This window comes from Melanotaenia boesemani, chromosome 5, assembly GCF_017639745.1.
Source record: "Melanotaenia boesemani isolate fMelBoe1 chromosome 5, fMelBoe1.pri, whole genome shotgun sequence".
NCBI classification, from domain to species: domain Eukaryota; kingdom Metazoa; phylum Chordata; class Actinopteri; order Atheriniformes; family Melanotaeniidae; genus Melanotaenia; species Melanotaenia boesemani.
The window spans coordinates 11,598,425-11,621,761 of record NC_055686.1 but is presented as its reverse complement, the minus strand read 5'-3'; the positions used below and the strand labels follow the sequence as shown (position 1 = coordinate 11,621,761).

General features: G+C 39.3%; 1 protein-coding gene across 1 annotated transcript in view; it reads right to left on the bottom strand.

Annotated features, from left to right (window-relative positions):
• Window positions 1-20,873, bottom strand: part of trpc5a (transient receptor potential cation channel, subfamily C, member 5a) — a 168,288-nt gene extending 147,415 nt beyond the window's left edge. Inside the window, exon 1 of the mRNA XM_041984409.1 lies at window positions 20,793-20,873. The gene's annotated coding sequence lies outside the window, so the exon portion shown is untranslated. The remainder of the gene's footprint in view (window positions 1-20,792) is intronic.
• Window positions 20,874-23,337: the final 2,464 nt, after the last annotated feature.

The following is a 23,337-nucleotide window of genomic DNA, read 5'->3' as shown; positions in this document are numbered from 1 at the left end:
TGAATTCACACCAGTGACGTGCAGCGAGATTCATGGTTGGTGAGGCACTGATTTACAATTATAAGCATCTTATTTCAATATCCATTCAACAGCATGCAACTACTGGTAATGCTTCATATCCCATCAGCATTCCCCTTTCAATTACACTCACACACCCACTGTTACAAACTCTTCAGTGAGAAAAGTAGCTATTGGCTGTCCTAAAAGTCGCTAGAAGTCGCTAAAGGACGTCATCATCTAACGCGCATAGTAGCCTGGTACATATTGTTGTAGTAGGGGCTGTTGTAGAGAGGAAAAAATTGACAAAAAGACAAGCTAAAATGTTTAAAAAGGCAAAAATAATAAAAATAAAACAAATTCTTTGGTTATTTTTTTCTGTTTTGTGGTTTAATTTTATTAAGAGTAGACTGTTATCTAATTAGGAGTCTAAAACATTTAACTTTCTAAATGTTCTCCTCCACACTCTTCATTAATAGACATTAATATCTGATGGTAAGCCGGCACGAAATCATCCAGCAGCAGCTTTGTATGTTTCATTTTCAGCCTTGTCATGAAACAGAGGTGATCACCTCCTGCTCTGAATGCAGCTGGAAGCTGCTGCTGCGTGAAGCCTCTTCTGACTGCTTATAGACATGGAGGGGGTTTGCACAGCACCCATTCCTCATTGAGAAGAATAAACTACGTTCATATACGTCAGTCTCCAAAAGTCTCCAATACTACCAGAAAAAGCTGCTAGATTTTTTGCTAGTCGCTTTGAAAAAAAAGAAGTGCTAGAGGGGTTTGAAAACTAGCTAGATATAGTGACAAGTCTTTGGTGTGTGAGTGTGCCCCCTAGAGGTGAGGCAGAGTACTGTTTGCCTCACCTGCTGACTTTTCTCTGCACTTTATTGTACGATAAACAGGAATATTTTTTTCACACATACATTAAAGCAATTACACAGACTGTAGAGAGTCATGGTGTATCACAAATATTTCTGTAAAGTTAATTTTGGCGATAGGGTTAGGGTTAGGTTCTGAGGAACAGAAATGGGCACATTTCATGCTGCCAAGTTTCTATTGGATCGCGCAGCCAGAGCTGAGGCACAGCTCGCTCGTGCCTCCACCGGAGTTTCTGCCCTGTATTTGATCAGGAAATACTCAAATTCTGCCATTTTTACTTAATAAACACAGATCAGTGGAAAATATTAATATTTATTTTATGTTTTGTTTTTTCTTTGTTATGTCCGAAGGCAGGTCAGGCACCGCCTCACCTGCCTCTCCTGACCGCATGTCACTGATTTACACCTTGCAGCTAACTAACAAGGGGCTGCAGCTACATTTATTAACATAGTTGGGTATTTTGCTGCTTTTTAAGAGATTGCTGAGTCTGCAGATCTCAGGCTGAGCGGAAGGGCTTTCCAGAGGGAGGAAGTCACTGCTGCAAAGGCTCTGTCACCTTAAATGAGGCAGGTGGACCAAGACCCTCTACTCTCTACTCTCTTCAGTTTTTGCATCGTTCAGTTGAAGAAATTACTATTCATCCAATCCAAACACCAAAGTGACAAACATGTCAGGAACCGCTGGTTTACATCATTAAAATACAGCCGAATCATGACTGAGCTGCACCTCACTACTAATTGGGGAAGGAGAAGGAGGATAGTGACCGACTGGTTGATGCACTGTCAATCTTTATCTCTTCTGAGGCAAAACTCTTGAAAAGACAACACTGCTGAATAGCAGTGTTAGCGAAGGTTAAATAACTACTTGGTCAGTGTGAATAAAAATAGAAAAGAGAAGAAAAGTCTAAGAGATACCTGTCAAGCAAAGCTGAGGCACAGTAGGCAGCTGAATTAGCTAAATAAAGATTTTTCTAACAAAAGCATGACTCTCAGAGGCAGCATCACTGTCTTTAAATCTCATCTTCTGCTAAGAAGTCGACTGATTTCCATTGTAAGCCTCTTGAAGTGCCTGAGTGCAGAGATTTAGATTGTTTCTGAGATAAATCCCTCCACAGACATGACGACTAAGCTGATTTTGATGCTGTTTTCTAGTTGCTCCTGTTTATTGATCCTTAGCAAAGCCTTTTTAAAAGTTACTCCATGTGGGACATCATCACTGAGATACCACTTCCACATCCTAAGGAGCGTCCATTTACAAAGACACACTAGGGGCTGTACTCAACTACAATTTCCAAAACTTTTTTTTAAAATGAGGAGACGAGTATAACATATACCACCAGGGTACGATTTGCCAGTGGGGATGGTGGGGATTGTCCCCCTCTTTGGTTTTTACATCCTACCCTCTGCTGAATTATTTTTGCCCTTGGTGGGGACACTCATGTTTTTTCACAAATTGCACCCTGCATACTACAGAAACCTCTAAGAGAAGTTCAAGATGCAGGTTGGAAGACTAGAGAGGTGTGTTTCATTTAATGGGAATTAGGGCTGGGTGATCTCGGATATCGGATATACTCAATGTATCCCGAAAGTTTTACATGGGATATATAAAATGTATATATCGCGAACATCGAGTAGAAACTGACACAGCAGCATTTAAAGCATCTTCATGGGTTTTTCTTCATAGTTTAGCTTCTCTGGAAAACTCTGCTGTTCACATGTGTGTTAGATTACTTCTGCTGTGATTTGGAGCAGAATTAAAATAACTCAAATAATAAAATAAGAGAATATTTTAATGTAAAATAATTTTTTTTTTTTTTTTTTGTTTTTTCTTTAACTGTCCTGTCCTGTCCAGCATCATAGCACGCAAAATGATAGTCTGGTTGCTGTATCGTGCTGAACAAATTTGCTCTGCCAAGGGGAGGCCTATGGGTAAGGCTCCTCTTGATAATGTGATTAATTTATTTATTCATTTACTTTGAATCACAGAATCTATGTAATCTTGCTGGACCTAAGATAAAATAATTGAAGGAAAAGAATATATCAGATATTAATTGAGTAATGATAGAAAATAAAATAAACTTGATCTTCTAGGGTTGGTGGGATTTGGGGCACCACTCTAATATAATGGTAGGGGAAACACTGGGTGAGTGTAAGTTTCTGATTCAAAACAAAAAAAGTTTGTTATACAGTAATTAAGAAATCACAATAAAGATACATTTCCTTGGTTTTACTTAAATCCTACTGGTGTCTTTTTATGCTTAATAATCTTGAATTCAATATTTACAGTGTGTTAGAGGAGATTTTTAAACATAGGGATGTATATCGTGTTTTGGGATAAAGCTAAAAACTAATCGTGATATCAGTTTTAGACCATATCGCCCAGCCCTAATGGGAAAAATATTTCACTCAGCTAAAAGTTCATGACTAGTTACTTATTTAAAACAAGTGACACAGAGCACAGTCAAAACAGCCTGGGTGTTGATATCCAGTTGCTAGCATGTAATGCGGTGCCTAAACGCAGCTGCAATGTCACACGTCATCCTGGCAGGATGGCTCAAACAAGGCTGACCTCAAAGAAATGCAGGGAATAAAAACTAGCTCTTAAAGTGTGCATTGCATGGTGGTGGCATATCATGTGTTGAAGTTATATGCTGGACCCACAAAAACAATATCAATGAAAAATCAGTTCCAAGCATGTCAAGACTTTATCTTGATGCACACACAGATTTCAGGTGCAGGTGCTACAACCACCTGAAACAGCAGCAGTCTGCTTAGTTTAAAAAATGCTGTAGTAAACTTTTTATATAAGTTACTTATCCTGTGTTTTAGTGTGTGTATGTGCAGGGGTGAAATAAGGGATTCCAGTTAATGTCCATTCACAGAGTCACAGAGGCAGAATGTACTGTTCTTACCACGGATCCTGCTTCAGTAGGCCTGAATTTCTGTTTTTAAACACAAACTTCTCCAGAACTGGCCTCTGTTTAATTTGCGTGAATCACTGAAGGAGGAACAACAGAAGTGTAAGGAGAATGTCTTTTTTTGTAAAGATATGGCTTAAACACGGCGCGAAAAGGGCTTCTGGCAGACAACAAACCTCAGTTCACACACATTTGACTCTGTTCAACATCTCTCCTATTTCATTTGGCAATTCATCAAGTTGTTGGCTACATACGTATTTCCTATTAACTAAATGTCGACATAAAGTTCACTTAAGGCATTTTGATGAGCCAACTGGTGACCTGCATACAGTATGTAAATATATAATTCACCAGCGGCATGAGGCATCCTGAAACAAGCCAGATAGGCTTTAAAAGGAAGAAAGTACAGCATTTACAGTTTCTTTTATTTGCTTCTGAGCACTTCTTCGCATGTAGGTGAAGGGTTAATACATCATTTAAGGGACTAAGGTCAAAAGGAGTAGTTTTATTTCTCTCATTCCTCTCACTCCATATTTGACCTGATTTGTATTTCTAACCCGCCCTCACTTCCTCTCTCTCTCGGCGCATATCCCCTCCAGCTGTATCCTTCTTTCATTTTCATTTCCAAAGTGTCTACATTTTGATATGAGTCGCCTCTTTCTTGATGTCCCTTGGTAAAAGTATAGCCATCTTTCATCCTCTGCTTCTCTGTCCTCTTCTGTGGGCAGAATGTCACTCTTTGTTTAAAATTTCATTGGATATTTTCAAACATCTTTTTCAATCTCAAAATCAAAAAAATTCACATGCTTGTATACCAGCATTCTTATTGAATTAAGCACGCTAGAAGAGTATTACACCTTTAAAAAAATGTGCTCATGAAGCTGCAACTTAATTCTTTAAACATCAAAGTACAAAAAAGAAAACTAAAAATAAATGAATGGTGGAGGTGATTTGTCTCAATTCTTTGTACATTTTAAACATTCTCTGGTGGTGTTCTATGACAGAGAAATTTCCATTTGATAAGAATCTTTTTCTGTGTTCCACCACAATGTTACATGTGGTACAAAACTGTACCATACTTAGGCGTGAGCGTGAATGGTTGTTTGTCTGTATGTTGGCACTGTGATGGACTGGCGACCTGTCCAGGGTGTACTCTGCCTCTTGCCTAGTAGTCGCTGGACTAACATGGAGGAGTGCTACAACTTGTCAAAGTTTCATTAAAGTTGCAGTGATTGGACAAAATTGCAAGGATGTGCAAAATTCATGAGAATTGACTGAATATGTCTTGATAGAGCAAACCAAATCACATTTTATTTATAAAGCGCTCTTCATACATAAGTAACACAAAGTGCTTTACATAATAAAATGCACACAAAAACAATGTTTGCAAATAAAAAGAATATAACAGTTAAAATACACACCTACTCTTAAATAGATCTTATTTCACTTTTTGCTTTGAAATCTTGCATAGGGTTGTTATGTAAGTCCAACGTGCCTCGTCTTTAAATGTTCAAGCATTGCAGACGTACTTCCGTGGTACGCAAGGTCCGCTTTACAAATCTCACATGTATTTAATTTATTTTGTAAGATTAATGTGAAATTATTTCAGACTTTTGATGTCTTCTGCCGCTGTTCTATTTTCGGTCGACCGCCATATTTTTCCCCTGGCAGACTTTATTGCATGTGCAGCTCTCAGCAGAGATAAGAAGAGAAGACCATGTCTCACTCTGTAGTTTCTTTGTTTTTTTTTTTGTTTTTTTCTTTTTTTTTTGCTGACAGTAGTTGACGGGTGAATTAGTTGTCGACTATTTTTATTGTCAACAATTGTCAACAACGTCGACTAATCGTTGCAGCCCTACTTGACACTATTGTGAGGAAATGATATCTTGGGGATCCATCCACACCAGGAGCCACCATGACCACAAAAGCTGCCACCACAAGTACAGTCAGTCCAGGCAGGCTGGGGCCCACACCACAGCCATTTAGGCTGCAATACAGGGCTCCTGGCCACCCAGACCACAACCAACCCCCTGACAACAGTTCTGCAGACCAGACAGGCAATGGTCCCAGCGTGGAGGGTCCCCATGAGGAATACACTGGAGTTAAAAATGTTAAAAGTAGAAAATTAAATAAACCTAAAAACAATAAGAACAAATAAAAATGACAAGTATGAAAGTTTAACTAAAGGCGCTAATAAAAACAACGTGCCTTAGTAAAACAAAGTTATAAAAAATAGAATAGATGGCTTTTAAATAAATATGTAAATGAATAAGTAAAATCAGTTAAAATTGGTGTAATGTGTTCTCGCCCTCTGGTCCTCGTCAGAACACGTGCTGCCGAGTTCTGAAGTAGCTGTAGGTTTGAAGTTGACTTTTTGGGAAGACCAGAGAGCCTAGGCTCTAGGTCATCAGGAGATACAGCAATGTAAAGCCGCGTATTATCAGCATAGATAATCCTAGATCTAGAATGCGCCGCTAGGTGGCAGCAGCAATTGTAGTAGCTCTGTTTTTTCGAGGCTACAGACTGGAACGTCCTATGTGAACCTCATGGAGATGACATCAATGCCTTGACTGAGTGTGTGACAGATTATATTAACTTCTGTGTGGACAGCACCGTTCCAACAAGAACAGTGAGGTGCTTCCCCAATAACAAACCCTGGATCACCAGTGACCTGAAAAAGCTGCTGAACATCAAAAAGAAAGCTTTTAGGGATGGAGACAGGGAGTTATTGAAGTCCACACAAAAACAACTTAAAACACAAATGAAGAAGTGCAAGGAGGACTACAGGAAGAAGTTGGAAAGTAAGCTTCAGAAAAACAATGTGAGGGATGTGTGGTCAGGAATGAAGAAGATCACTGGCTTCGGGATAAAGGAGGATCAGACTGATGGAGGTCTGGACAGAGCGAATGAACTGAACATGTTCTTCAATAGGTTTAGCTCACCTCCTGCTTCAACCCCAACTAGCCACACACCCTCCATGAGCCCACAGCTTTCCTGTCACACCTCCACTCTGTCACCCTGCAGCTCAGTCAAGGACCTGGACACAACCTCATCTCCCTCCACATCAGGACTTCCTGAAACCTCCTCTGCCTCCACCTCCACTCTGTCTGTCTCCTGTAACCAAGTCATGCAACAACTGGTGAAACTGAACCAGAACAAGGCTGCAGGTCCAGATGGTGTCAGTCCCAGAGTTCTCAAGACCTGCTCAAAACAGCTATGTCCGATTCTCCAGCACCTGTTCAACACCAGCCTGAGCCAGAAAAGAATCCCGGTGCTGTGGAAAACATCCTGCCTTGTTCCAGTGCCTAAAAAACCACAACCAGCTGAACCAAAAGACTACAGACCAGTCGCCCTGACATCTCACGTCATGAAAGTCCTGGAGAGACTCTTACTGGCTCACCTCAGCAAGCAGGTGAACACCTTTCAGGACCCACTACAGTTTGCATACCGTAATGGGCTTGGGGTTGAAGATGCCATCATATACCTGCTTCAGAGAGCCCACTCTCATCTGGACCAGTCAGGCAGCACTTTGAGGGTCATGTTCTTTGATTTCTCAAGTGCTTTTAATACGATTCAGCCTGCTCTGCTGTGTGAGAAGCTGCAGAAATTCCAGGTGGATCCCTCCACAACCACCTGGATTTACGACTACCTCACAAACAGACCACAGTTTGTGAGACTGAAAGGTTGTGTGTCTGAGATGGTGGTCAGCTGCACTGGAACACCACAAGGGACTGTACTTTCACCATTTCTATTCACGCTGTACACCTCAGACTTCCAGTACAACTCTGAGTTCTGTCATCTGCAGAAATACTCTGATGACTCAGCAGTTGTTGGGTGTATCAGTGATGGACAAGAAGCAGAGTACAGAGAACTGGTCGGTCAGTTTGTGAAATGGTGCGGTGACAATCATCTCATCTTGAATACCAAGAAAACAAAGGAGATGATTGTTGACTTCAGGAGGAACAAGAACACACATAGAAGTGTTTCCATCATGGGAGAGGAGGTGGAGGTGGTGGAGGAATACAAGTACCTTGGAGTTCAGCTGGACAACAGACTTGAGTGGAAAAGCAACACTGAGTACATTTACAAGAAAGGTCAGAGCAGACTCTACTTCTTAAGGAAGCTGAGATCTTTTAACGTCTGCACCAAAATGTTGCAAATGTTCTACAGGTATGTTGTTGAAAGTGCAATCAGCTTTGCAGCAATCTGCTGGGGCAGCGGCATCAGAACCAGAGACTTGAAAAGAATTAACAAACTGATCAAGAAAGCCGGTTCTGTGCTTGGAGTAACTCTGGAGCCGCTGGAATTGATCATCAAAAAAAGAATTCTGTACAAGCTGATGAAGATAATGGAAGATCCTTCACACCCTCTACACAACGCCGTGACGAAACAACAGAGTGTGTTCAGTGGGAGGCTTGTTCAAGTCCGATGCAAGACAGAGAGATACAGAAGATCCTTCCTTCCAGCAGCTATCAGGCTGAAGAACAAAGCCCTTAATTAATTAATGTGATTGTTTTACTAAAAAATTACTACTACTACAATATTGAATTTCCCTTTGGGATTAATAAAGTATTTTTCATTCTTTCATTCATTCATTCATTCATAGCTGTGAAAATCAATGCTTTGTCTCCTGATGACATCCCCAAGAGGCAACATGTACAGAATAAAAAGGATTGGGCCTAAAATTGAACTTTGAGGGACCCCACATTTTATTTCATGAATTCCAGAGGAACATTTATCCATACTTAAAAAAAGTTTTTGATCTGTGAGACAGGAGTAACAGTACCTGAGAGGCCCACCATGCTTCTGAATCTGTATAATAAAATCTGGTAATCTTATGTATCAAAGGTGGCACTAAGATCCAGTAGAACAAGGACTGAACTTTTTTGTGAATCCAAGTTACACCTGAGGTCATAACTCAGGTGTAATTTGTTGTAATTTTAACATTGCAAATTCCCGGAGGGGCGGTCTATTACCCAGCTCTGCCATATTATACTGCACTGGAAATAATAGAAAACAAAACTGTAATGGAAATGGGTTGATACAGGATCAGTTATGGTATAGTTTTGTGTTTGATTTTTTTTTTCTAGCATGTTTACCTTGGATGACAGTATATTACATTGAAAACCGATGCTTATGAGACATAGGTGTCTGGTCAAACATCAGTGTGTGACGAGTTGGAATTAAAAAAGTGTTGGATAACATAATTTCTTAAAAAATATTTAGCTATCCAGGCATTTCAATCAGCTTAACATTTTCAAACGTGGACAGCTAGGTGTACATGAACATCATGTTTTCTGACTTTCCCTCACATTATTTCTTAGTTGACAGCATTAAAATGAAAGAGGGGTGTTTATATGGTAATTTCTCACTAAAATGCTTAAAGTGCATGTGCATACGTAGGACTGAATAATCTGACATTCCTGATAAAGTGTCTTCATAACATCAATAGAAGCTGTCATACACATGCAGAGAAAACCAGAGGATGGGCATGTGGCGCTCCTCCTCACATAAACTAAATTCAGCCCATTATCTCTAAAAGTAATTGCAGTGCTTTTGTAATGGCTCTGTCCTCATTGTTTGTCAAATTATGGATGGCTGCTGCTCCTGAACATTATAGCTAAAATAAATTGCTTCATTTCAACATCGAGATGCTGATTGTGCTGCTGCTGGTTTGGCTTTGTCACTGATGGATGGGGTTTGTGTATTTAAACATGTCAAGCTGGAGTAACTCAAGGTCCCTACACTTAAAAGGCTCATGTGGAACAATGTGTGGGACTGCTGGTTGAGTTGCTTCAAGTGAAGCTGACATTTTTTCTCCTTTAAGGGGGGCAGAAAACTCTTACTCATGTATGTTAAACAATGCATTGTAGTGGCCCTGTGACACACACAAAAACAAAACAATAAAAGTTAGAATTATAGAGGAGTAGTGTTTCTTATCTTCTAAATTTTGGTCTCATCACATTGGTTTTCTAGTCTTCTAGTGCTTAACTGTTAAATTAAAAAGCTTTGTGTCATACAACCTCCTCCAAAACGGGTGTTTCCATATTTTTTGTCAAGGGTTGTACATGCAGATTATAAGGATTTGTGTCGTTTAAATCAAAGAGATTTAAAAAAACATGCTGACTGAGACTAAAGGGGGGGAAAAAAAAATCAGGGATGTAAGAGGGAAGCCAATTATCTGCTTCTTCTCCAGAGAGAAAACTGACTTTCCAACACAACAAACCTGTGGATTATCAGCGACAGTCAAAAAGAGCCGCATGCACACTGCATCAACACATCTGTGGAGACACATGCATGAATATGGACAGGCCTGAGATCAAACACACAGATTGAGATAAACATACAAGTGCACTTCTGCAGAAAACAGATGCATACATGAACTTACTCTATATTTAGAGCTTCATGTAAGAATTTGCTAGGGAGATATGAATAATATTTTCAGTAAAAGACCTTGTAAGAGTACGAACCTGCCAAATAGCTTACATCATCTGGTCACAGTGAAAATGTAATCTACACCAGACCCTCCATGCCATAATTTAGTAAATGTGTGTACATGCTTCACATTCCTGAGAAAAAATTCCAAACTTTTTAAATTGCAAGCCTTCGCCTCACACAAACTACAAGATTTTTTGTTTACTCAAGTGTTTTTCTAACCTTCTAATTTGGCTTGTCATCATTTTTGTAGAAGTTACAGCGAGTAAAGCGCAATACCTATTTAAGCTGATTCACTCTTTTGGAAGTTTGGGTTCACTCCTTTGTGAAAAACCTCTAACAATTACACATAAACCAATCTGAAAGCTTAAGATTAAAAAGAAACTAAACTCACTGGGTTCAATATAGACTTGCATCAAGTCATAATTCTGAATCCTGGGAAATAGTTCTTGAATATATATATATATATATATATATACACACATATATATATATATATATGTATATATATATACATATATATATATATATATATATCGTTGCTGTCGGGGAAAAATCTCCTATGTCCAAAATTCGTGATTTTTTTCATTTTATGAAAAATGACAGTTTTGGAGATAGGAGGTTTGCGCCCCTGACAGCAGCGATATATATTATATATATATATATATATAAAATTCTGAAATAGGACCAAATAATGTGAATTTGTACTAATAAAAAAAATTTGTAAATAAGAATAACTTTTAGTGTCGTTGAGATGGATGCTGAGTTAACCTTCCAATACTTCTGAAAAAATTCTCAAACTATGTCTTTGTGTATTTCACCTCAATGTTTTAATTGGAATTAAATGTTTTTTTTTGTTTGTTTGTTTTTTTTTTTTTTCACCTAAGTGTTTTTCACTAAATTAAATGCCAAACTTAAACCCAAATTTTTGCCTAAGCCACTTTCAGGTCGTGTTCTGAAATTATGTGGAAAGTGAACATGTTTGCAAATTACTGATACATTTAATATGTTTAATGAGACATAAACGTACGTATAAACGAGCACCAGCAAGTCATAGTACATTTCATTTGGGTGTTGTCTTTGCTTAAGTGCTCTGTGGAGTGCAAATGATCATCAGGTTTTCAAGCTGTGATTAAGTCAGCTGGTCTGTTTAGTGATTTTCATCTTTTCTGTAGAATTTACAAGAACCAGCCTCGCAGAACAAAGGGTTGCTAGTTTTCCAGACTTGGCTGGCTACCTGAATTTTGATAAAGAGATGGGATTTAACTGCTACTCCTGTACCAATGGTTTTTTTATGTTTTGCTCCCCCCAGTGCTCATTTTAGACAAGAACATTAGGTATCCCAAGATTTGATTAAGTTCCAGATGGGATACAGGAACAAGAATCATAAGAGACCGATAGAAGAAAGCAGTTAACTCTGTGCAGCTGCTTTGGTGCTTTTTCAGCAGCAGCTTCCCAGGAAACCAGTATAAAAAGTGAGGGGGTGATGGAGACAGAGAGATCCAGTTTGACTGAGATGGGAAGTATACTCTTCAAGTCTTCTTTTCCAACATTAGCTAACAGTTGATTTCTTTTGTTTACTTTTTGTTGTTTTTGTTTATTTATCCAACTTCTTTAGTACTCAGTCCTGTTTTTAGTCTCATTCACTACTAGAGTAGCAACACCCACCATGTTATGCTATATTCAGATATTGGATGCCAATCATTAGTTGCTAAGCAGCACTCCACTGGTTCTTTTCACACCACAGACACAAGTGAATTGCTCTGTGATTGATGATAAATTTCCCACTCCTCATCCTTTCCTTGCCTTTTTGACTCCTATCAGGCTCTAAATAAGACCCTTGTCTGTCATGGTGAATCTCCAAGATGCTTTTTCAACTAAGCAGATCGAGTTTTTCCAGTGTGGTCTAAAGAGAACTAAGGACAGAGAGATGTACACAGTCCATTTAAAATCCCATAACCCTCGTATTGAAATGGTTCAATGATTTGTTTCCACTTATAACAGTTTTTGCTGAAATTCTGAACTTGCATAACTTTAGGAAGATAAAGTATGTAATGCTATGTGATGCTATATCACCACTACCATAAAAAATATGCATTTTTCCTCCTAATATGACAATAACTATGTACTTGCAAAAACATAAGAAATAAAAGGTTATTTTTATTCTGTTTGTGCTCCTCATTCAATGTATTAAAACTTTGGTTAACCCCTACAAATTTACAGTAGAATAAAACAAAAACTCTGTAATAATGAACAACTGTTCTCCCTTAAAACAGAAAGAAAAGCCAAACATCTCCTCTATGAAGCTCATGCTGACGACACATACTAAATAAAAACAAGTTCTTTCTTAGTTACCAGCACCAGCAGTGAGGAAGGCACTGCTTAATTACAGAAATCCATTAGCTCTTTTTGCAGGAATGAAAACATTTGTGGTATCCACAAAACCATAAAAACATCTATAAAGCCTCCATTAAAAACCACAATTGTTCATAATATGTATTAGCCAATAATCCGCTTTTTTGTGTTGGACTGTGCTGAAATAGTCATTAATTATCTGTTAATGGAGGACTTGGATCTCTGTCATCCCACAGCGCAGCTCTTCCCAGAATAATAAATGCACCTGGTTGTTAGATGCTGCAGTTTGATTTGTGTCTTTATCGACAGACGTTCAAGACAAAGAACAGCGGGTTTGAGGGTAAAGAGAGGACCTCATGCATGTCTAATCATTGCTGCAGTTTGAGGACGAGAATAAAAGAAAAGAGAGAAAGCAGCAGACTCCTAACAGCATTACTGCACCTCATGTTCTGCAGCACACCATTTTAATTTTTTAAAACTGAATGGGAGGAAATATGCTTAGTATATACTGGTGCAATGATATGATTTAAAAATCCAGTGAAGTTTGTGATGAAAGAATTTTGCATGATCATTTCTATCTGTAGTAAAAATAAACTGACTTGCTGCATGTTTGTGTTCATCTACATTTTTAGTCAGCCTCTAGCATCAGTATCTCCAGTAGTTGTTTGCTTTATGAATATGATTTAACAAAAACAACAACAAAAAGAGCTGCTTCACTGTGACAAATAACATTTCAAAACAAATTAAAACAAATGTTTTAGTGATATGATAGAAAGTGTAACATCCGTGAAATTTGAACATTTTTCCCATTCTCAGAGCAGCTCATGTATGAGAACAAAATTTTGCTAGCTCCAGCTCATTAACAGCTACAGAAACAAGTCTGGGGTCAAGTAACACCCTGAGGTAGATATGCTGTAGAAAATATTCTATGTTAATGGGACTGGACCTGCTATACTAATGACACGATGGCTATCACGGTGTCCCAGGTCCCAAAGAAGCATCAAAAAGTAACTAAATACCTAACTTTGTTTTTATAAACAATCAAAATGGAAGAAATAATAGCAATAACATTTTTGTCACAGAACAATTGTCATATAACTGTCAGTGGACTTTAATACCCGCTACACTCAGCAGTAAGTGACCAATGAGCTTCTGCTGAGTGCAGGGGAGACCATTCTTTTAGATTTAAGTACCATTTTACGCCATCCTCTGGTATTGTTTAGGGTTTTGGATTGAGATTAAAGACTTGACTCTTGTATGTATGTCTCAAACAGATCCTTTTTGGTCACTCTCAATAACTTCACCTCCCCAACAGCTTAGATCAGGGCTACTCAATTCGGTCCTATGAGGGCCGCAATCCAGCAGGTTTTCCATGTCTCCCTGCACCAACACACCTGAGTCAAATTAATGAGTCATTGTGTAGAACCTGATTGGCTGTTAGAGCCACCTAATTTGACTCAGGTGTGTTTGTGCAGGGATACATGGAAAACCTGCTGGACTGCGGCCCTCGTAGGACCGAATTGAGTAGCCCTGGCTTAGATGATATGTGGTGTACCACTAGGCTCAGTTCTTGGCCCCTACTGATTTCTGTTTACAGCTTATTCTAGACCACAATATTAGTTATCATTTTCACAATAATGATGATTACAAAGGTACAGAGTGTAAGAATAATGGCATCTAGTGGTAATAATGGGTATATAAATTACTTTGAAAACCAAGCACTATTACATTTTCTGTCATTGACCTTTGATTTTGTTCCACGCTGCACCTTTAAGAAAAATCAGATCATTCTTTTCAAGTTACATATGCTTTTGAGTACTCCATGACAAAAGAATAAGCTAAGACCATATTTTCATGGTATGCTGCATGGTGGGGTGGTGGTTAGCACCAGCAAGAAGGTCACTGGCTGAAACCTCAAGTGGCCTTTCTGTGTGGAGTTTGCATGTTCTCCCTGTGTATGTGTGGGTTCTCTTTGGGTACTCTGACTTCCTCCTACAGTCCAAAGACATACATGTTAAGTTTATGTGTCACTTTAAATTTTCCTTAGGAGTGAGTGTGAGTAGTTGTTTGTCTCTGTGTTGGTGCTGGTGATACACTGGCAACCTGTCCAGGGTGTACCCTGCCTCTCGCCTGCTAATTGATGGAATAGGCTCCAGCTTGGACCAAGCGGTATAGAAAATGAATGGATGGATATACCTTGCATACCTTAATAGATTTGGTTTTGATTCCAAATCTTACCACTTGCCTTTAAAGCCATAAATGACCTTGCCCCCAAACACATCTCAGACTTATTGACCTGATAAATGCAAATCTAACCACAGACATTCATAGAAAGTGGCCTATTGACTATCTGGTAAACCCTGTTGTTTAACTGTTATAGTTCATCTGTGCAAGTTTGTGTGTGTCATGTGACTTACCAACAGGAGCTTGTTAAAGCTGCTGTTCCAGTGGACTGATGATGATGTTATTGTACTCACTGATTTAATGACTCTGCTAGATGTGTGTGCACAGTGATCAGTCATGTCAGTGCTGATTAATAGAAGTACGGCTTCCTGCATCACCAAAACAAGTACATTAACCGTGCGTTAGTGTGTCAAATTTTATAACAGACACGCCTCTCCAACAATAATTTGGTAGCTCTGAAATATTTACTTACCTCTGAGTATTATCCAGCTATGACATTTGCCATCCTAATCTCAATGGGGAAGCATTCAGCTAACAAATGATGCTTGATGTAGAGTAGACGGTACTGATGTGTGTTTGTGTTGCAGCACGTTGCATGTGGAATTATTCACGTGCTCAGTCAAGCATGTATGATTTCAAGTGCGCTTGCACCTCTAAACATATCAGAGAGTGTGTCTGTGTGAGTGTGTGAAGGACACTGTCATCATATAGGTTGTAATCATTTATCTATGGTAGGATCATAGAAGCTGAGGAGGGAGAGAAGAGATGATGGGATGAGATGAAATGAGAGGTGGGGAAAAGCAAAGAGCAAACAAGAGGAGAAGGAAGAAGAGAGCAGAGCGAATGGAGACAAGGGGAGAAAGGGAAAAGGAGGTAAAAGAAGGGAAGTGGTGAGGAGGCCGTGAGTGGATAAAGAAGTCAGATGAAGAAGGGAGGAAAAATGAAAAAGAAGACAGGAATGGTGAAAGAGGTGAGGTCAAAAGCATGGAGGGAATATGAGAAATAAAACGAGTGTGAAATTAAAGAGCCAGAAGACAAAAGAAGCTTGCAAAGAAGATGGAAGAAGGGTGGACAAAAAAGGAGAGGGTGGAGATCATAGAGGAGGTGGAAACACAAACTGAAATAGAAAATCAAGCCGAGAGAGAAACAAGGAAGAAGAGGAAGTTGAACAAGAATGACAAGACACTTAATGTCACAGCTTTGCTGTCAAGTGGAGCAATAAGAGAAGAACAAGGAAAAGAGTAAAGCAGGAAGGAGATGGGTGGATGAGAAAGGGAGGAGTACAGTGAATGAGAAATGATTAAAGAGGAAAATAGAAAATAAAAGGAGAACATGGAAAGAGTGGCAGAGCGAGAAGAAATGAAAAACAGGAGAATTCACATACAGAACGAAGAAGAGATAAAAATGTGGCAAATAAAGAAGTGATGCGGGAAGATTAAAGAGGGCTATCTAAAGATATGAGCATCAGTGAGTGATGAAGGAAGAAAGGAGAAAATATGGAGTGAAATGAAGAGAAGAGAGTCTATAGCAAGATGACACCTGTGTTTCACTCTGCTGCACAAAACAATGGCACAGCAAGCACACCTCTCCCTACATCCATCTATCTGGGAAATTAAAAAGAGAGTGGAGGAGGAAGAAAGGAACAGATAGGGATGGGTGATGGAGAGAAAGAGTGCAATAGCTTTAGAAAAAAAAAAGAAGTGCTCACCCACACAGGTCAGGGAAGTGCAGAATCAAAAATCCAAAAGAGGATTTTTAACTTTAACTCTGTCAGCCCAAAACCAGCTAAGGATCCCACACATAACAATACATGCAAATGCAATAGAAACAACTATCAGAAGACAAATAATGCATCAGATTATTTCATCATCCAGTTTTCTATTTTTATTCAATTACAAGCCAAGAAAAAAATTGACTGGCCAACAGTGATGATGACACATTGATGGTCATAAATGCACTGACTTCTGTTTCTTTTCTAATACGTGTTTATTACGTTTTGGTTAAATTTGGTTGTAAATTCATTATTGTTTAAGTTCTTGTAGCTGTGAGTTATCTGTTTTCCTGATCACAGTGAATGTAGCATGACAGTGTTCTGCATGGGAAGGGAGGAAAAACCTAACTTGTTATTTTGTTAAGCTTTTGTATTATCTTATTTAATTAAAAATTGTGTTATGAAGCACTGCCAAGAAGAAAGAACAAAACTGTTGGATGACCTCCATTCTCCTTTGTTTCTGAGTCGTGTTTTGGTTATACTTTAATGAAGGCGTTGTTCTACGATGGCGTCATGCTATTATGTAGCAGAGACATCTATCGCTAACAGGCTGATAGTCCACCTCTAAGGTAAGGTTACGGTTGGCTGTGGGAACAGTTTACAAACCATATCTCCACCCTAACCGTCGGTGGAAGCGGGGCATTGATTAGCTAAAAGTGACGGGAGAACCACAGTTGTGAAGTACAGTCTGAGCAGGAGCATGCCAAGAGTTTTCCTTCTCTTCTTCTGCCATGCGCCTGACATGATGTCCTCTCATGGTGAGGACAAGTAAATCTTTAATATAGAGCTTGTTACTGAACAGTGCTGTGTTCCTGTTGACAGTAAAAGTTGAACTTAAATGCTAGTTACTGCTCCCAAATGGCTTTTCATTTAGCATCACTCAGAGCTTCGATTTTAGCTTAATTTAGCAATTATGAATGGTTTGTGTGATGGATACCCATTTTTATTCAGTGTTTTATAAAAGCCTTATTTATGTATTCATTTACCAAAAAGAATTACTGTTGTCTAACAAATTAATCAAACCAATCAATAGCTGAACACAGAACTACAGCAAAAACAAAAATCAAATAAAGTAGAATAAGTGGTACCAACTCCAGGTCCCGCTGGGTCTGGTCCAAAAGTAGCTACGTTGGCTTCATTTTCTTAGTGCTGCTTTACGCAGCAGGGTGCTACATTACACATTCTGATGCCTTTACTACTCAGCATCAGCTTGTAACTGTACAGTTACATTCAGTCATTTAAAAAAGTCCTGTTAGTAGAGCTAGCATCAGCGCTAACCTGGCTACGTCTGTAACTGCCTTGTAAACAAACAGAAGACCAGCCCATATTCTGATGTTACACCAAGAAGACAGAATGCGCAATCTGATGCCACAAGCCGAAATTCACCCATTTTCCAGTTCACACACTTAATGTTCCGTTTCAGTGCTCAAACAGTGTGTCTGCACATGGACGATGGGCAACACATGCAGAAAATTTGCAGTTATGAAAATGCTCTTGTTTGTGTGCACAAAGAAAAAAACTTCCACCAATGCACAACAGCATAGTGTATACCGCCACCATCTGGTGTCACGAAGCAACAAAGTTTGCGCGCTTGAAATCAGTCATGAAAACATGTCTAATTTACATGTCTTTTTACAGCTTTTTTAAAATAAATAAATAATTAAATGTAAGGAAAAACAAAAATTCAGATTTAATAGTGAACACAAACCCAGAATATTACATGGCTGCCAAGTATTTTAAGAATAGCTGGTGGAAGATCAGGAGGGACTAAATGTAATCCTATCCGGAAAGCACATACATTCTATAGGAGGCCATATGCAGTCATAACAGGATACATGGAGGGCTCCAGGTGCTCTTACTTCATGTTTCTTTATTTTTGATTAGCAGTGAAGCCACAGCCATCTGCTGATAATGTTCAGCAGTGCAATGACGCAAAGATTAAATCAGCCTGCAGACGGATGTAGAGACACCACTCTCCATGCGGACATTTCCCATTTAAACTGGTGAACGTTAGTTGGAGCTGAAAATCAGTGAAGCATTTGCTTGTTGTCAGTTTTGAACCTTTTCTGCTGAGATGAGGCTCAGATATTTTCCCTGCAGTCCCTCTCTGCACTCCACAGAACTAAGCCACTGCCTTCTTTTAAATCCCTTGTTTAAACAAACATTCATGTTACAGCCTTCTCTCTGTGAGCTTTTCATCCCCACTCTTTAAGTTCTACAGTTTTCATCACTTTTTATCGCTTTTCTGTCCCTCAATTTTTAAAAGCATTGAAAACCTGCATTATTTACTATGCATGCTGTATGGCACACAAACTTGCCTCCGATCAGATTGGCACGAGCTGTGGGTTTTAATGCATATATTTCTTTCTGCAGCTGCTGATGTAACTTTCAGATGAAGCATTAGAGCAGTGGTGGCCAACGTCAGTCCTCGAGAGCCACAATCCTGCAGGTTTTCCCTGCTCCAGCACACCTGACTCAAATTAAATGGATCCAACAGCCTATAAGGATCTGCACAATGACTCATTAGTTTAAGTCAGGTGTGTTGGAGCAGGGAAGTTTGGAAAACCTGCAGGATTGTGGCTCTCGAGGACCGATGTTGGCCACCCCTGCATTAGAGAGATGAAAAAAGGATGGCGGTATGCAGGTGTGTGATTTGTTCCAAAATCAAGACAGAAAGCTAAAAAAAACATGTTAACATCACTATTTTGTCCTCAGTGACAATATACAATATAGTTATATGGTATCTTAGTCATGATCATGTCCACAAATTGTGGGGGGAAAATGTGAAAACAGACTAAGCAGCCAGATTATAAATCAACTCATTAATGACCAAATCTGCTGTCAAGTTTTATTGTCAAATGATCAATAACATTATTTCTTTTAGCACTTCATAACTCAATTTGCTCAATATCAAGTAATTATTCAGCAATTTTACTGTGATCACATTATCAAAATAATTTCTTTTCTGTGGCAAAAGTAGGGGAATTAAATTGAACCAAGGTTTCTGTTTTACAGCTGAATCCTGCATTTCTAGATTGAGTCTCTGCATGTGTGTATGTTTGTGTGTGTGTTGCAGCCTGAAACTTAATGATCTCCCTTACATTTAAAGAAGGATGTACTTTCCTTCAGGTGGACAGAGTAAACACTTTAGGAGGAGCTGAGGAGGGGTTTAAGACATATGGAAAACCCAGAGTCCGAGTGCGTGTGCACACAGAAAACTATAGGACAAAGCACACACACACACACATTCTGCAGTTCCATCATCTATTTTTTTCCCTATTGTGAAAATGTGTTTCCTTCTTTATCTCCGCTCCTTTGCACAACGGAATACGGATGGGTCTGCGCACATGCGCAATGAATAAATTAAAAAGCACAAATCCGTGTCACGCGCAGTCAAAACGCACTAGCACACATAGAACAGAACCTACAGAGACCCACACAAACTCTGCAGCCCTTCTCAAACACACACACACACACACACTGACACAAAGGCGAACACACGCGCGCGCGCTGCCTCCACACCCCCTCTTTTTCTAGCATTAGTCAATAGAGTCAGGATACATAAACCACCCACCAGTCAACCAAAGCATCTCCCAGCCAAACCCCCTCTCTCCCTGCGGCAACAGTAACATCACACAGTCCAAATACGAACCCAAATCAGAAGGAACATTAACATTTCGGCTGAGTGTAAGACAATAAAACATGAACCCAGGTAAACACATTCAGGTGGCTCATCAGCATGAACAGCAGTTGCATCTCAAGTGGTGTGAAGGTGTAATGTAGTCATAGAACAAGTGGGAGGAATGAAGGACCGTTTCTTATAACACAAGAATTATACAACAAATTAAGTCTGTTTGGGGTTTAAATTGTATCTGAGCAACTGTTATAATAACACCAAGTAGCTGAGACAGACCTCAGTTAAAATCAAACCAAATGACGGCAGTAAAGTGGACTAAACCACAGATACGGCTCCGTTATGCTGTTTTTCCTCTGTCAAGATAGGGAGGTTGTTTTAAAACTGATATTTCACCTTATGGTCGACGTTTACATTTAGTAAACCGCTGCTGGCGTGGTTACAGGTAGCATTGCGGCGTTTTTGAGCCGTTCACCGGCGTTTGGGTGACATTTGAACGGCCACTGCTGTGGTTAATTGATTAATCAGGCTGGAACTGTTTACAGGTGTTAATTCGCGGCGTGTGCTGGTTTGGAAAGCGAGAGATAGCAAATACAGCGGTGTTTGGTGCTTCTTACCTTTCAAGAGATTCTTCTTTTCGGTCTGTGTGTAAAAGGAAATAATTAAATCGTTGCTCTCCTCTTAAATTAAACGATTACTCCCTTTTTCTGCCCGGGGGTCTCGCGCACCTCAGATGCGGTGGTTTCTCGTTCTCCTCTTTCTGTTCTATATGTATAAAAGTCAGTTTTTTTGCTTGTTTATTTTCCTTTCGCTTGCGGGATTTTCTCCTCCGCTTTCCTCTCCCACTCTCCTTCTTCAACTCCGTGGGATCAACTCGTCCTCCTCGCGCCACCTGGACGGAGACGGAGCGGCTCGTGACGCTTCTGCTTGTGGTGTTGAGTCTGGTTCTCCGCGCGACCCATCGTGATGCTGCTACTGCTGCTGCTTCGGTGGGAAATGATTAAAAGATGGGGAAATTAGGTCTTAGGAAAGTACAACCTTGGAGCAACAGGTGATGGAAAAATTATTGGTGAAATCCAAATACGCACTGCTGCCGCAGGTCCCAGTTTCTTACAGGGCGCCTTGGCTCCACAGAGTGGCATCGTAACCAGCGTTCCTGGTTTGACAGACACGAGACCACTTCATGCTCTCTGTCGCTCTCTCTCTCTTTCTCTCTCTCTCTCCTTCGCGCAGTTTTACTCACTACCGACTACTGTAAAATGCTTTGAGCCTTTGCATTTCAGATAAAAATGATTGCTGCTATTCAGGAAATCCTCTCATATTAAACGTGTACCTACCTACAGAATTTGAATGCATTATAGGAGGTTGAAGGGGTGGTACTGGTATAAATCTAAGGCATGTTGATTGTGAAATACAGGCGCAGTGGGTTGTATTACAAAGCAAGGTCAGCAAAGCCTAGTTTTATTTGTTAACTGGCTATAAAAAAAAAAGAAAGAAAAAGAAACTGTGCATAATTTTCATCATGGATGAGCGACCTGTCCAGAGTGTAGGCTACTCTACCTCACACCTAGTTTCTACTGACTCTAGCCTCCCTGCAACCCTGCCTTAATATAAGGGGGTAAGGACAGACCAACTTATATTATATTTGGAAGAAATGATGGTTTATTTGTCGGTGTTTTTATCAATTTGACAATCCAATGTTTATGTAGTGCCAATTAAACACTTCATTTTCTTACAATAAAAGACATTGACTTTCAGTATTTCTAAATCAGGCGGAAGAATCAGTGAGAGTGCTTTTTACAGATGATGCAATCTGGAACAAAAACTGCCTATATGTTCAGTCTAATTAACCCCTGCGAATGAAGTCCCTGTTTTAATGAAAACCACAATGTTTTCCTGTAGCAACTAAGCCATGTGCCCATTTTTTACACCACTGTTCGAACATGAAATGGGTACATAACTATTATAAAACGGGCATTTCTCTGCAACTACAAGGTGTATTTGAATACTTTTGGAGAACAAAGTCATTTCATAGCACATTACAGACAAATCAGTTAAAACCATTTCAATGTCATTGATCACATGTTTTGAGCATTAATCAAACTTGACAATCTTGGGTGCACAATCACCACAAACCTCTTTGACCTCCAAATTTAGACTTTTTCACTAAAGTCAATAATCGTTTTGTGACTATTCCAAATTTGGCAACAGTGTGCTCCTTGGCTTAACACTGCACACATGTGTGACTTGTAAAGTGTTTTATTCAGTTTCATTTTAAAAAAAGAAGACTTTGGTATATCACAATCCAAAAGCAATATATTCTTTAATAGACACACTGAATTTGTTTTATTCTTTTTTTAATTACCATCTGATCACTGAGGTCAATTTTACACAACCCTTGGTGTGTCTGGTATCCTGTAGACTCATGATAGTCACAAAATGTTTAAAAATATTCATTAGACAATGTTTAATCCATCTAAAAATAAAGAGTATTACAACCCCATTGCAGATAACCTAACTTTAAACTTTCTATTCATCATAAAATCAAATGACTTTAATCCATTACATGTAATCTGTTATCCTCCACAGTCCCTTTCAACAGGATGGATTTGTTGCCATGGATTTGTTCAGTTGTTTTTGTATTGCAGTGTGATCACCTAGATTAGATGAGTTCTCCCACCACTGAGTTTAAATGGTAGCATGACTGGAATCTGACCATTTGATTGCCGATCAGCAATATTAATTGCTATTGTATGTTTCAAAGTAATCTATTGAGCTATATTCTGTTAGTGAAAGGTGTGTAGAGCCTTTAGAGCCTTGCCTGTGTTTGTTAGAGCTGTCATTCATATCCAGGGAACTGGTCCAAAGTGGTAAAACTAGTTAGAAATTAGAAGGGGTAACCTGCATGAGGTGGCTTTGAGTGGAAGGTTTAATTATACCTGCACCAAAAATAATCAATATGAGCACCTAGATGTTAGCAGTGTACACTTTACTATTGCAACTTCAAGGTTATTCCTGCATAGATCATATTTGCTTCTCCCACAGATGCTCAGTTGAATAGAGATCTGAGGAATTTTAAGGCCAAGTCAACACCTTTAACTCTCTGACAGGTGTTGAGACATAAACACTGCTACTTTTCATTCAGCAGTTCTTGTGTCTCTT